This window comes from Anoplolepis gracilipes, chromosome 10, assembly GCF_047496725.1.
Source record: "Anoplolepis gracilipes chromosome 10, ASM4749672v1, whole genome shotgun sequence".
NCBI lineage: Eukaryota > Metazoa > Arthropoda > Insecta > Hymenoptera > Formicidae > Anoplolepis > Anoplolepis gracilipes.
This window is the reverse complement of record NC_132979.1, coordinates 9,148,203-9,163,390: the sequence shown is the minus strand read 5'-3', so window position 1 is coordinate 9,163,390 and position 15,188 is coordinate 9,148,203. Positions and strand designations below refer to the sequence as shown.

The 15,188-nt window shown below is 27.1% G+C and overlaps 1 protein-coding gene across 2 annotated transcripts in view; it reads left to right on the top strand.

Moving 5' to 3' along the window:
• Nucleotides 1-15,188, top strand: part of LOC140670485 (acetylcholinesterase 2) — a 177,958-nt gene that overhangs the window by 27,687 nt on the left and 135,083 nt on the right. The gene's annotated exons all lie outside the window — the stretch shown is intronic.

Here is a 15,188-nt window from a genome sequence, read left to right as displayed (position 1 = left end):
TTTGTTATTTAAAAATAAAATTGCATAAAGGAAGGAATGAGATATTAAAAAGTTGTACATTTCTTAATATACAGGGTGTTCGGTAATAAACTAGCGCTCGTGTGCAGGTAGAGCGCGGTAAACTGAATAGAAAAGTTCTTTACCATTTTGCGATTTTCGCAATAATTATTAAAATATTAATTAAAAATGCTCAGCGAATGAGTGCGCGCTAGACAACTTGTTTTTCGTTGTTGTAGCAACCGCGTGACACTCGCCGCTGATACGCCTAGAACGTACGGTCCATGGTCTCTAGCCGCGCAAAGCGCGCGCTCATTTGCTGAGCATTTTTAATTAATATTTTAATAATTATTGCGAAAATCGCAAAATGGTAGAGGACTTTTCTATTCAGTTTACCGCGCTCTACTTGCACACGAGCGATGGTTCGTTAATTACCAAATATTGAAATATAATTATAGAGATAAAAAATGAGTTCATCAGGATTAAATTAAAATAATAAAACAGAAGCATAAAGTTATTTCTGATAAATGCTGGTTGGAAATTTGAAATTTAATAAAAAATTTTATTAATTTTTTTTATTATAAGTTTATTATGTAGGTAACGTGCGCGCACACATACGCACAAACTTAGAATAGTTTGAACACATACATATATTGCAATTCGTACAGAAAATGTAACTTGGATGTTTAACGCTTTCCTATTACAGAGGCTATTACATACAAACTTCTTTTGCAACGTGGGATACAGTTGCTCAGGCAAGTAACGAATAACTGTCGAGGGGTCGATAGTTGTACGGCTTACCCTACATATATCTCAACCGTCATGTTTTAATCAACCAACCAATAAATTCTCAAGCCAGTTCTCACGGAGTTTAAAGTTGCGGAAGTCGCCTGGAACAGTACGAACTATCAATTGTTCTGCTTGACACGTGTTGCACGTGTACTTGGTTGTGACTGCACGTTTTATGTACGTGTGCACTTAGTTCGTGCGAATAACTTCTTGATTTCCTTTTATCTTTATTACGAATACTTTTATTGCAAAAACATTTCAATCCTCGAAATATTGTATAATTTTGAAATGTTTAATTTTGAAAAGTTAAAAGAAACATGTATATTTTCTCGACTTAATTCTTGATTAAATTAGAGAAAATAAGAAAACCTTACGAATCTGAAATATCTTTATAAAACTTTACACTTGTAGAAGGAGGGAGGGGGGGGGGCAAATAGATGAATTTAGAAATTTTTAGTTGTTGTTCAAAAATTATTTTAAAATTATCTATCACATGCCTTTTAGTTTTTCCTGATACATCTAAAAAATTATTCGAAATATATATCAAAAAATATTTTATAAATATTTTATCGTAAGAACACCTACATTTAATTACGCTAATAAAATTAAAAAAAATACTTTTTTCAAAAGTTTTTTCAAAAATTTATTTTCTTTTTCTTTTAAACTTTTATTAATGTGGTTCAATAGAGATATTCTTACAACGAACTTTTGTATAAAACAAAAATTCCTTATAAGAATATCTCTATTGAACCACATTAATAAAAGTTTAAAAGAAAAAGAAAATAAATTTTTGATCTCAAATAGTTTTCAAGAAAAGCAAGATCTTTTTGTTATCTCAAATAGTTTTCAAGAAAAGCAAAGTCTCGAGAAAAGCAAAAAACTAGTTTATGTATAGAGTAATTTTATCCCTTAAAATCTTTTATCTCTTAAATGCTTTTTGAACAACAACTAAAAATTTTTAGATTTATCTTTATTTATCCTATGTGTGAAATTTCATTAATATCAGAATTTTCGGCTTTGCAAGGTTTCTTTGTAAATTAAAGCATTTTCTATCCAATAAATACATTTATGTCATTTTAGTTTTAAATTGTTTTAAAATGAATAAAATATATATAGCAAACTTATATTGTAAATTTTATCTTTCATGATCTCAATACATTTTCTCTACTTTACATTTTAAAACTACTTTTTTCTGTAAGAAATTTTATTGTAGCCATCTTTCGATCTTAAATCTTTCGCAATTTCGAATGTTACAACATGGTTTTATATGATTCTAAAGAATTGTTTAAATGTATTTTATGATTGGTTATAAACTTACTTATTGACTATGTTTTAAATTTTTATTCTTACTATTGTTCAGAATAAAATATTTCATTTTTATTATCTTTTTCACATTTTTTTTTCTATGCAGTAAATTCATGTAATGATTAGTTCAAAATGAATAAATAAATAAATAAATAAAAATTTCTGTAAAAATTACTAGCGATAACGCAACATAATATCCAGATGATTGTTCAGAGAAACAGAAAGAGAGAGAGAGAGAGAGAGAGAGAGAGAGGGAGAGAGGGAAATAGATATAAAAATATTCATTATTATTACTACATGTTTCTGATGTAGTGACAATTTTTTGATTCAATATCATACTTTTCATACTTCTACATAGTTATTTTCTCGTCGTTAGGCTACCTGCTTGAAAGTTTTGTTATACACGTGTATAGCAAGTGATAGTAAAGACACTTTGCACAAGAGGAAATACGACAGTCAATTTATTATGTACAACGTGAATCATATCTTTGATCGATACTTGCACTGCCAGTACATTCCTGTTGTTATACTCTATAGCCTCACAGTCTTTGAAACTATGTAATGCATTTAAGGTATATATTCCCGCATGGTGTGCTTCGCTAACTTCGTCGTACAAACGGTCAGAGTCTCCTGATGACTTCTACAAGCTTTAAACGGGCCATGAAATCGTCCGAAATAAAAGCTAGGTTTCACATGTTTTGCTCGAGTTTTTTCAGAGACGAAAGCTTACAAAACGTATTAAGTTCTACTTGATTGATTCGATATCGTTTTATCTAAAAGTTGATACTATAGGATATATAAGTGTATTGCTATCAATGCAAACTATAAATTTTTAATTAGTAATAGTTTCTCAAACAAATATTTTGTCTAATTTTTGAAAATTTTATTTGTAAATTTGAAATTTTGATAATTATTTTAAGTTATGTTGTAGTAAACTGTATTACGCTATGTTTTGAATTTTATTAATAAACTTGACGATTGTAATAATATGCGTGCACATATGGTAAAAATACAGTAAAAATTAGAACATTAATTTTCAGACGTAATATCGTTATTTATTAATGTCCCGATCGATTTTGTTATCTGAAGCGGGTAATAAATAGTCTTATACAGAAAAATCTGACATTCTCAAAACTGAATTTATGTGCATTATCCTTTATCTTAACGTCAAAATGTTTCGACAACGACATACACATAAAGAGACAACGCCATACATATAAATAGACATTCGACATCTAGGGATCACTATTATCCCTCATAATATTCGACATAGTGGACATACAAGACATTGAAAACAAAGCTGTACAAAGATAAATGACAATATTTTATTTTATTATATATATGGAGACAATATTCTATTGGATGCATGTGAGAATTCGGTGGAGTTTATTGTTGACATTTTTAATTCGTACTATGAACGAATTTAATACACACGTGAATTGGAGAGTGACTGGAATATTAATTTTCTTGATCTTAAAATCAAAATCCAAAATAATTATCTATTGTTAGATTGTTAATACAAAAATTCATGTTTAGATAGATACCCTTTCGTATTATTCAAACCAACTCATATGCCATAAAATTGACATAAATATAGATACATCGATATAGATACAGATCTAATAAATAGACTATATTTTTGTCAAATTCAATGTTCCATGAAAAAAAATATCACATTTTGTATATATATACATGTATGTATAGCCTATTAGATATTGGGTATCCGTTGGATCTTATTTCCAAATACATAAACAATAAATAAAAAAAAATTTACGAAACTCAACAATCAGATTATTGTGACGGTAAACAACAGAATAAACAATAACAGAAGGTTGTAGCAGTTCCATATATATAAAAAAAACTATCGAAACATGTTTGTGAGGTGTTACAAAAAACCGAGTTTTCAGCGAGTTTCAAGTGTTTTAATCATTTAAATAGTTTTATTAAAATTCATAAAGATATTATGCCGTCTCAATACAAAAACAATATAACTTATAAAATAAATTGTAAGGAGGCATCTTATGTAGGACAGACAAAAAGGTTAAAGACACGTCAAAGAACATATAACATTTAACAACTAAAACTATCCATCACTTTTCAGCACATTGTTCACAACAATCATGCATCAGACATTAATGGACTAGAAAAATGTTTACAGAAGAACAGACCAAAACCAATATTCCAAGCATTTTATTTCAAAAACAATAAAACAAGAAAAAAAGAGTCCTAATATGATAATAATCTTTTAGATGATGTATATTTTCCGTTATTGGAATTGTTTTCAAAAAAATAATTGTGTTATAATTGTCTCTTGCGCAAGTGTTTCTGTCAACAAACAGGTATAAAACAAGATATTATCATAATATCTGCGTACAGTTATCTTCTTCCAAAGAAATCAATATCATTGTTAGGTGATCATAATTATATAAATACATTCAAATTTTTTGTCTGCCTGGAGAAGACATGTTCCAGAATGTAAATCAATATAGGACAGTCATCAATAGGTGAGCTAACTCAGTGCTGTCTTGATGAATAAGAAATAAAGAAATTTGTCATACTTGTGAATAGTTCTAATAGCTGATTAATATTTTGTGATATTTGACTCTGATGTTTTACAACATAACTTTATAATATGACCTATAAGACGACCAGAAAAAAACTAAAGTGGGAAAACCAGCATTCTATCGGAGATTAGAGACATAATAATATAATTACGCATATAACGTCTAACATTAAGCGTAAGAAAATAAATCGATAATGTAAATACTTCTATCCGACCACACGAATTTTATGTTTCTCGTCAACATCTTTATTAATTATAACATAACTGAAGAAGACATAATTTGTCAAAATATTTCATAATTTACGATTTTTGTAACATGTTAATTTGTGTTGATATCACAATTTACTGTAAATGACAAAACAAGCAACGTTTTTTATTGCTCTTACTTGACCTTATATTCACATGTTTTTTAATACAAACGAGCTTACATAATATATATAATTTATTGATGATAATATTGTACATAAAATTATTATATAATTTTTAAATTTTAGTACAAGAAAAATATTTACACTTTTCTTTATTATCTGAAAAAGAAACTATATATATTAAACGCTGCTCTTTTTCAAAATCTAAATTTTTCAAATCTGCATTTCTTTGTATTGTAGATATTATTTATTATATTATATTTTTTAGATCTTTAGAAACACTGAAAAAATTATATAAGAATATATATATATATATATATATATATATAATATATATTTAACTTTATCTTTCTCTTCAATTTATTTTATTTAAATTTTTCTATTTAAAATTTAAAAAAATACTTATTAATATAATGATATTTTTTTTTTTCTTAGAATGTAATTTTATAAAATAAGTGGATGTGTATGTATATATTGTTTATATAGCATGTATGTCAGTGCTTATTCAGTATAACTTGCAGGACACTTCTCATGAAGAAAAGCTAATATTTTCAATTTTCAACTTAAAATATGAAATTAAAATGTACATATATTTGCTGATATATTTAAAAGCATCGTAGTTTGTATTACATTACATTAAAAATTACATATTTAAAAATATACCATAATTTATATACGTCAAATTATATTAATTATTAAAATTTGAAATGTAGTTGATTTCTGTCTGTATTTTTCTCATGTATTTTTAATTAATGCCTAAAAAACTTATTATATATTTTTTTCGTATTTAATTTCAAAATTATGCACATTTATGTTTCATATCCTTTTACTCATATCATTATTATATTAAAATGTTATTATGGAATTATTCCAATGTGCACCTTGATGTAATTTTAAAACTCCTTGAAGTATATGCGAATTGTTGAAGATTTGCTATTGTTTTAAAAAATTTTTATGTTTAGAATTGATTTTTATTTATTTAAAATTTAAATTATTAATTTTAGCCTAAAGCTCTATTCTAGACAGATTGTCTTATAATTATTACATTATCTTTTCTAAATTGCGCGTGTGTAATGACGTTGAACATTGTTGTACGGGGTAATGTCGATAGTCATCTTGTTCCACGCATCTCACAGCTGACAGCGCTGTTATCGGCAGACCTCAATACGTTTAAATGCTATATCCGTGAGCAAGATTCTCACCCTAAATTTTATCATGTCACGCGAGTCCCGTATCGTTGATGGTGATTTAAAAAATACGTCTCAATGTATCTACGGAGTAAAGTACGTGAGCAGCGCGGCAAATGCAAGCTACGTGTTTCGAAACGTAAATGCATTTTCTTGTGAATAATAGTGATTAATAATGTTGTACATTTTTTATAAACGTACGCAAACGATATAATATTTTCTATGCACAATATATACAAATGTATATGTATACAAATGTTAATTCTGAACCTAGCATATTTGTACTTGTTACAGTTCTGAAAGCGTTGTTATACGTTACAATATTAAATATTTATTTTATTTTATACTATTATATAACTATTATACGCGCGAAATAATCTAAATCTCTGCAATATTAAAAATCTTTTTTTTATCAGATTTTTAAATGGCAAAAAAAATAATTTTATTATTTTTGATAATATATTTTTATTAATTATATATTGTATATATATTACTAATATATAATATTATATATTATACTATTATACTATTATATTATCTGTATATATATATGTAATTATTAATTTTATAGATAGTTATAATAATATAATGTTACTATATAATAATAATTATTAAATATAACTATTATTGAATAAATTTCCATTATCAAGAAATACCTAAAACATGAAGAAAACATATGTATTTGGGAAAAATTTTAAATAAAATTCTTTTTCTGGTGACTTTTCCAACTACATCGGGAAAGTATGATTTTTAAATCGATATATCGATTTGATTCCACTTCTTGATAGTCAAACGACAACGAGGTTAATATAGCACCGAGAAATTGAGAGCTTGCGTGGCTCCTTAAAATTCAACTGAAAAGTCTCTGCAAAGCCATGTGCAAGATTTTCCTCCGCCTAACTTCAGCAGTGACATACGATGCATCTTCGATAAGAATCCTCTGCACGCGCTCTTGTGTGCCTTTAGCACGACATACGAGCTCGAAAATTCGATAAGTTGGGATACAAATGAGGAATGGACTCCAGGGAGCTGATGTTGTATTCTCACGATTTGCCCCAGAATTTTTATTAAAGGCAAATAGTCTCGATTTGTGCCGTTCCTTCAGAAGCTCCTTTTTCGCATTAAATGTAGTATGTATTGAGCATAACACGAATTTCTCATAATTGTGTTATAGGGTAAATTAAGGTATGATGGTCATAGGCTGTAATTTTTCTAATAATCGCTATAATAATGCGTTTTTTTAGTCATTATCGATATTTACAATATTGATTATTTTTGATTATGACTAAAAAAGCGCACTATATAACGATTATTAAAAAATATATTATAACCTACTCTGGGTCAATTGTCGCTAACTTTGTGAAAACAAGTATTTTATATTTCCTTTGGACATTTTTAGAAACGTTTAACTTAAAATATAGGGTAAACTCGGGTAAGGCCATAGTTTTTTAAAATGCAAAAAACATACTTTTATTTTTGTTATTTTTTAATAGTGCTTGGCATATTATCTTCACTGAAGCTTAAATTACGTAATATTATCGAAATTAAAAGGAAAATATTTAATAGAAATTTCATATTATCAAAATAGTACGACATAAGCATTGGCCATCTTACTCAACTTTTAAGGAAAAAATGATCATAGTGACGGGAAGATGGCCATAATATTTATAAAAAAATAGTGAAACAAAATAAAAATTATAGGTCATATAACAATTTACATATTTTTATAATATGTCTAACGTCGATTACGATAGCTTAACTGTAATTTATTTGACGTTATAACAGTTTTTAGTGGACAAATGAAAAACTTTGCAGGTAGTAAAAATATGATATAAGATTCACAATATCGTTATTTCGAATAATGTATGCACATAAACTACTGTAAATATCGATTATTTTTGATAATGACTAAAAAAGCGCACTATGTAGCGATTATTGAAAAAATTACAGCCTATGGCCATCTTTGCCGTATGACCATCATATCCTAGTTTACCCTAATATTTAAGGATGTTTAGTACCTACAATCGGAGCAAAAAGTAGTCGAAATTGACGAATATATACTTTTTTCATATATCTTGATATATGATTATTATAAAGATTGCATAAAATCTGATTATTTATTCATAGTTAGAGTGTAGAAATGTATTTTCGAACTTCTGTTGCTTTTTTTCGGAGAATTTTCGTGTTTCTTAAATTATAATAAGAAACTTTTATCATTAACGGTACCTTGATTTCAACATTACAGCATAAAATTTGAATTATAAAAATAAAAGAATTTACTCGTACAGAGTAATTTAAAATGTCAGAATATAAATTATAATAGTGAATAATGACAAAATATAGGAGATTTTTAACTACTTCTTTGATAAATTTAATAATTTGTCATTTCTCCGAGAAGAAAGAAATGTGGCAACATGGTAATTTTTCATAAGTTGGTGCAATTGCAAATTAACATATGAGGCCTAGTCGCTTCTCGCTTACACGTTTGTATATAGAGGCTTTTTCAGATGAAAAGATAGGTTATTTAAAATGTCAAAAAAAGGCTCAGCTGAATGCTATGTTGCCACGTTTTCACAATAAATAATATGTCATTTCAGATAATAGAACGAAATTGAGAAAATTATATTCAATATCTTTTGAACTAGTCAGTACTTGATCAAAATTATGTGATCAAATATTTCCTTTATATTTAAACTATACTCTTGCAAATTTTGATAAATTCCTATTATTATTTTTATCTATTTTAGGTCTTAAATCAACACGATCACAGATTTTTTATAAGATAGAAAATCTGTAATCGTATCAATTTAAGGGCTAAAAAGGACAGAAATAATTATATTTATACTTATTTATATAAATAATTATATTTATAATTATATTAATACTTTTACTTATAATTAGATCCACAAAATAATTATATTTATAAAATATCGACGGGTAAATTCATTAGAAATTAAAATCCTTATAACTTTTGATTGCTTTAGTGAATCAACTCTAGGTTTTTTTATAAGTTTCTGAACATGTATCAGAACAATCTGTACAAATTTTATTAAATTCCTATATTTTTAAAAATAGGTACTAAACATCCTTAATAGTTATATGTACATTATTTATAGCTGTCATAGAGTCTTGTAAATAGTGACTGATAAAAAAAACGCAATTCAACTTTAATCGCATGATTTTTTCTTTATTAACTTGTACAGATCATTTAGTATCTTGCATTTTTTAAAAATTGTATGCGTTTTTTATCTATCGCTCTTATTATTAATTAATATAATATAAAACAACTTAATATAAAACAACTTCAAAGTCAATTAAGAAAAAATATACTATAAAGAGAATTAATATAGATAACTTTAATGTATCTATCCGAGTGTTTGAAATCCAACCGGTATCATTAGAGAACCCATAATCTTTTTCATCGAACCGTTATCCGACCATTGGAAGAAAATATGTTCGGCGATTCCCTTCTCGTTCACGTGACATCAACTTCAAGCTACGCCGGGAGTTAATGCGATCTTTGTGAACAGATGTAACATCGGCTGATCTTTTCAACACTGAGCTAAAATTTCCCGGCAAACTTTCGTCTCACCGTATCAACTTTACCCACCGACACATGATGGATATCCAATAAGAATTCCATTCACCGGTACGCATTTGATAGTTCTTTTCTTTAAGGATAACTCGCGGAACATACGACAATAGATGAGAAACGTTCTCGAGGGATCGAGCAACAACGACACTGCATTCCCGTGACCCTTTCCCGCCAAGTTTTTATATGCGCATACGTGATGCGCGCGGCCCCAGCACGGGTATTCCCCGACGTACACTCGCACAGATCATCCCGCCACTTAGTGAAAAACGTGTACGGGACCACGTGTGTGGAAGGATCGTGGCAGAATGTGTGAGGGGACGTCCTTAAAGGGGATGAAACAACCACCGATGCGTTCTAGTAACCCTAAAATCCCAAGAAGTCGAAATTGTAACTTCTCTAGCTTGCTTGTTAGCGGAAGTCGAGCCATTCGATTTAACCCCCCCCCCCCTCCCCCCCGAGTGGTGGCGAGCTATCGAACATCGTAACTCGTCGCTCCTAGGTTTTTCTCGTTTAATGTCTCTCGGGTAACCGAAATGGATATGTATTACGCGATGTTTTTAAAGAATTGTACAAGATTTGTGCGCATGTATATTGTCGAGATTTTGCACCGTTGGATTTTACATTGCATGTTTTATGAATTTAGCAATTTATGAATGTTTTTATAATTTAGCAATTATCCGTTTATATTGCATTACTTTATTTTATTATTTTTATGTTATATATTGATTTATTTTATAAATAAAATGTAAGAATAAAGAAATTATATGTGTATATATAAAAACTTTTTATTCTTTTAAATTATATATACATACATACATACATATATATATATTTAATTATATATATATATAATTCAAAAGAATAAAAAATGTTTATATTAGAATAAAATTTATATTATTTGTAACTAATAAACTAAAATAGGATTTATATTATTTAAATTACATATACATATATAAATGTTAATTAAATGGATATCACCGTTTGATGCATTTGTTGAAATCGTACAACTTTTATATGAAACATTTTTTCTCAATTGCCTTGTTTTCGAGATATTTTATCAGCCCCATATTTTTCCTCACTCTATATATATATGTAATTATTCATATATGTAATTATTCATACACACAAATAAAAAGTGATATGTTTAATATATGCATTAAAGTTTAGACACATCATATTTTTATTATTTCATTTATATGTATAACCTTAATATTACATAATCTTTATGTATGTATATATAATTAATCATCAATATGATTATTATGAAAATAACATTGAAATTCAATAGCTGGCAGACATCAAAGCAAACCTCCGTTAATTAGAGTTTGAACATTATTTGACAAATGGTTAATTAATATACTATAGACAAAGGTTAAATAACTGTGCCAATATTATTATTAATGGTTTAAATAGTGATTCTCTCTCATGAAAGAGATTCATAAGATACGAATTTAAGAATGATTCATGATTGTGAAAATGTAATTAGACTATATTTAAAATTAATTAGATGTAATATATCAGAGATTATCTATAATTATTTCCTATAATGTTTCGTTCATTATATTCTTAATGGTTATTTAGATTGTCATCTGAAGATAATATAATATAAGAAGATTGAATAATTATTAAGTTATTACATAAATCACCACTGACATTGATGTTATTATTAATTGATATTATCATTATTGCTATAATGCGAAATAATTATTATTAGTAATATTTGCATTGTTAATATTATTGGAAATCCACAATTGTATTGTAATAAATTATTATAATTAACATTAATCGTATTTGTATACATGACATATTTTAGTATATTGTACAACACAGGGTCATCATGCTTTAACGCACAATTTGCGTATAGGGCATATTTGACACATGTGATTCATTTCTATATAATATTCGTGTATTATGACTGTTGATTATTTGAGAAACAAATGATAATTTTTATTAATAAGATATTATTAATTAATAATTAATAGAGAACTAATAATAAAAAATAATTTTTTAAAATAATAATCCTATGTTCTGCTTTGAGATAGAGTTTCTCGAATAATTAACTGATTTGTATTCTTTTAGTGTAAATAATACAATGATAATACAAATAATGAATAATACAACTTTTATCAGTATTTATAGCGCAAATTGATCTGCAATGAGGACGATAAGGCATCTATTTTTTACAAGCAAGAAATCTTTCTTAAAATTAAAAGGTTTTAAATATAAAAGACTCGGAGAGTTTACGAGACAATTACAAAGAGAATCGTATCTCAAAAATTTATCTAGATAATTTTTTATATTTAGTAGTGACATGAGTGGTGACATCATCCCCATACATATTCATTGTCGCTACCAATAGTATAAACAAATACACGTGTGGTGTATATACATACATATATATATAGTATATATAAAGCTCGGTTGGACCAGGTTGTTTTGACGCCGATTTTCGTGTGGTTTACCACATTATAGGTGGCTTGTTACAAATTGTTTTCTTTTGTTTATATTAGATATCGCGTTGGCTTTTCGTGTTTTACTAGAAAATATGATTAGCCTCGTGATAATGATTGCGTATAACATCAACGTTATTTGTTTATTACAAACACTATAATCGGTATGAATTAAATTTCTTTGATGTTTGTAAATTATTATGTTTTATCTCTTTATATATAATCTGTTAGTTTTTATTATATATTAAATTAGACACAAACTGTATAACTTTCTCTGCAATTTATTGTATATTTCTTACGGAATTTATATTAATTTTACAAGTGCATAGATTTTTCTTTCATGTTTGCTTAAAATTAACTTTTTTATAATAAAATGAAATTGTCGAGTATATATAAAAAAATAAGTACATTATTATTATGATTAAATAGTTATTATTGATAGATAAATAATAAGAGTATGTTATTATTACAATAAATTATATTAAATTTATATTATATTTCACCGCGTTTTTCACAAAACTTATTTATTTTATCTCAAACGAGCGTGATTAATATCTGCAAAAATAAATACAAAATAGCCGCAGGAGTGAATTGCGTGATGTGTTTTGCTGTACATTTTGTTTATCTGTAAACCAAAAATTATTTTATCCATAAGCATATTTCCGCTAATTAACAAATGTTCACTTCCTCATTATTTATTCGTTTTCGCATAAGCATATGCGCGAATGCATCAATTATTTGACATAAAATACTCGACATTTGATTAACATTGACCTATGACAACATTCTGATAATTTGTCGTTGGTCGAGGTTTACGACGTCTGTTTACATTATATTACGTATTACACGGAATAAGCATTATAATGAATGATTTGAGAAAAATTATTAAAATATCTTTGCAATTTTTAATAATATTTGCAATAAAAATATTTGAAATAAATAAATAAATATATTAGCATATATTGTATATATGTATATACATATATATATATATATGCTATATAAACTTGTTATTATTAAAAAATAATGACATGTGAATTTGAGGACAAGTACAAGCAATAAAAAAACCTTGTTATTATTCATAGTAAAATATGATACAAATTAACAAACATGTTACAGAAACCGCAAATTATAAAATATTTTGGCGATGACTTATGTCTTCTTCAGCTATGTTATAATTAATAAAGATGTTGACGAGAAACATAAAATTTGTGTGGTCGGATAGAAGTATATTTACATTATCGATCTATTTTCTTACGCTTAATATTAGACGTTGTATGCGTAATTACATTATTATGTCTCTAATCTCCGATAGAATGTTGGTTTGCTTACTTTGGTTTTTTTCTGGTCGTCTTATAGGTCATGTTATAAAGTTATGTTGTAAAACATCAGAGTCAAATATCACAAAATGTTAATCAGCTATTAGAACTATTCACAAATATGACAAATTTCTTTATTTCTTTTTCACCAAGACAGCACTGAGTTAGCTCATCTATTGATTATTGATTTATATTGATTTACATTCTAGAACATGTCTTCTCCAGGCAGACAAAAAATTTGAATGTATTTATATAATTATGATCACCTAACAATGATATTGATTTCTTTGGAAGAAGATAACTGTACGCAGATATTATGATAGTATCTTGTTTTATACCTGTTTGTTGACAGAAATACTTGCGCAAGAGACAATTATAACATAATTATTTTTTTCAAAGCAATTCCAATAATGGAAAATATATATCATCTAAAAGATTATTATCATATTAGGACACTTTTTTTCTTGTTTTATCGTTTTTGAAATAAAATGCTTGGAATATTGGTTTTGGTCTGTTCTTCTGTAAACATTTTCCTAGTCCATTAATCTCTGATGCATGATTGTTGTGAACAATGTGCTGAAAAATGATGGATAGTTTTAGTTGTTAAATGTGTTATATGTTCTTTGACATGTCTTTAACCTTTTTGTCTGTCCTACATAAGATGCCTCCTTACAATTTATTTTATAAATTATATTGTTTTTGTATTGAGACGGCATAATATCTTTATGAATTTTAATAAAACTATTTAAACGACTAAAACATTTGAAACTCGCTGACAACTCGGTTTTTTGTAACACCTCACAAACATGTTTCGATAGTTTTTTTTTATATATATGGAACTGCTACAACCTTCTGTTATTGTTTATTCTGTTGTTTACCGTCACAATAATCTGCTTGTTGAGTTTTATAAATTTTTTTTTATTTATTGTTTATATATTTGGAAATAAGATCCAACGGATACCCAATATCTAATAGGCTATACATACATGTATATATATACAAAATGTGATATTTTTTTCATGGAACATTGAATTTGACAAAAATATAGGTCTATTTATTAGATCTGTATCTATGTTGATGTATCTATATTTATGTCAATTTTATGGCATATGACTTGGTTTGAATAATACGAAAGGGTATCTATCTAAACATGAATTTTTGTATTACCAATCTAACAATAGATAATTATTTTGGATTTTGATTTTAAGATCAAGAAAATTAATACTCCAGTCACTCTGTAATTCATGTGTGTATTAAATTCGTTTGTAGTACAAATTAAAAATGTCAACAATAGACTTCACCGAATTCTCATCTGCACTCAATAGAATATTGTCACCATATCTATAATAAAATAAAATGTTGTCACCTATCTTGTACAGCTTTGGCTTCAATGTCCTGTATATCCACTATGTCGACTGTTATGGGGGATAATAGTGATCCCTAGATGTCGAATGTCTATTTATATGTATGTCGTTGTCTCTTTATGTGTATGTCGTTATCGAAACAGAAATATTTTGACGTTAGGATTAACGAGAATGTACATAAATTCAGTTTTGAGAATGTCAGTGGATTTTTCTGTATAAGACTATTTATTAGTCATTCCAGATAACGCTAC